Source organism: Petaurus breviceps, unplaced genomic scaffold (assembly GCF_028583685.1).
Source record: "Petaurus breviceps papuanus isolate PSGF00001 unplaced genomic scaffold, PetGlider_PUasm1.0 47, whole genome shotgun sequence".
Classification (NCBI taxonomy): domain Eukaryota; kingdom Metazoa; phylum Chordata; class Mammalia; order Diprotodontia; family Petauridae; genus Petaurus; species Petaurus breviceps.
In genome coordinates, this window is record NW_027186349.1 from 9,445,123 (window position 1) to 9,447,321 (window position 2,199).

A 2,199-nucleotide genomic window follows, 5' to 3' on the forward strand; every position below is an offset into this window, starting at 1 on the left:
TTCTTCTTAACATATTAACCTCTCTGGCCTGGGAGAAGTTCTTCATTTAAGATGCTTTTGGTTCTCAGGCTTTCTTCTTGGGTCTATGTCTGTACAGGGGTGAAGCCTTGTGAACAACAGGCAAGTTGATGGGGACAGAATTCTTCTCGGAACTTAGAATTATATACTCCAGCTAGTTCAGTGCTTAAAATCTTTGTTTTTAGGGCGGCTAGGTGGTGTAGTGAGTAAAAGTGCTGGCCCTGGAGTTAGGAGGACCCAAGTTCAGTCAGACACTTAGCGCGCGCACAAATGCCTTGTAACCTTGGGCAAGTTACTTAACCCCATTTGCCCTCCAAAAGGCCAAAAAAAAAATCTTTGTTTTTTCACACTTTAATATTTTGCCCTTAAGACCTCACTTTTCTACAGGTGCTTTGTTTTCAATTCTTACAGGAGCTAACCTGAAATACTACATAACTTACTTTGAAGTTATGAAATTATATTTTTCTACATTTCTTTTTTATGTATTTTGGATATAGCAAGTGTTTATTGTTGCCTCCCCCCCCCCCCAAAAAAAAAAAACCAAAACCAGAACAAATAAACAAAATGAACAGAAAAACTAAGCTGCTAGTCCATTGCCAGAGAGAAATGATTCAAACTCTGGATATCAGAGTAGTGATAAAAGCTTTTCTTTGACAATACGAAATTAGTGTTGTCTGCTGCAGCTGGCTGAAAATAAATTGTGTGACATTTCTCCTCATGGGGTTGAGAATGGGACCAGATGGCCCTGGTGTGTTAGTGCAGCAGTCTTTTAGCATGAGACATCATGACTGGGATCAGAAGTGAGAGTATAATTTTGCTCCCTCCCATGCATGCCACAGAAGCCCAATGCTTTTTGACAGTTTCAGCTGCCAGGACTGGACTTAAACTGGAAGGTAAATTTTAGCAGCTTTGGATAAGATGTTCTACTTTGCATAATAGTTCTCAGGTACCTTACTTCATATCTAGGAGCCAAACAGAGTGAAGAGAGGAATGCATTGGAAAATTACATTTTAGGAATGCATTCATAAGAAAATGTTGACTTGACCTTTTATGCCTTAAGAGAAACTCCATCAATATTGGCAGTATTTTTTTTGTTCCCTTCTCATTTTTCAGTGACCTTTCCAAACATTTCAGCTGCTTTGCTTATAGGTTTGACTAAAGTTGCAAATCTCAATAAAGTCACTTAAAGCTTGTCAGAGCTTGTTTCTTAAAACAGGAGTTTGGGAAATCTAGTAAATAACTTGAAATAAGTGAGGCGTAATGGATTTTGAGGACTGGTTTAGAGTCAGAAGGCCTATGCTTCAATCTCAGTACTCATAGTGGTTTTGTGATCATGGATAAGTTATTTTGGTATAAGCCTCAGTTTCCTTATCTTACATCACCTATTTCACAGGGTTTTAGTGAAAGTCCTAGATAATAAAACTTCAAAAAATTATAATTTACATTATGTAAATAAAAAGAAATGTTACCCTCAAGTTATTTGCCAAATATAGAGAAATAAATGGCTTGCTCTTTTACTATGATAACATACCTATTATTTTTGCTAACTTGCCATTTCTTTCTCCTAGCCACTCAGGGATTCCTGTGCTAAGCACAAATTTGTACATCAGCAATTTGAAATTTAAGATAATGCATGTACACTTTTGGTTAAGAAAATAGGCAGAGGCAGAGACTTTTCTGCCAGATAACTGAGCACTAATATTCTACGAAAATTAAAGCTAATAGGAAGGAGGAGTTGGCAATGAACTGAAGAAAATTTTATAAATGCTTTAATGATTCCAAAAGAATAATTTGTAATTAGTACAGCAATTATATGCCTCATTTAAATTAACCTTTGCAATATCAGGTGGGGGGAGGGAATGCAGTGAGTTTCCTAAGGGATAATATTTGGAATACTAACCTCAGACTTATCAAGAAAACTCTTTCCAAATCTTAAAGCACAATATCATAAAATGGGAAATGAGAAATTTTAACTTAAAATAGTTTTAGAGTAGGAAGGGACCTTAGAGTTAATCTAAGCCAATTCCATAATTTAGATGAGAAAGTAGCCCTGGAGAGGAAAAGTCTAAGACCATACACAGTGTTTGTAGCAAAGCTGGGGGAATTCAATTGCTTCATTCTCCAATTTTCTGCTATTTTTACCACATGGAGCTATGAAGATATAATTATTTTTTAGTTTTG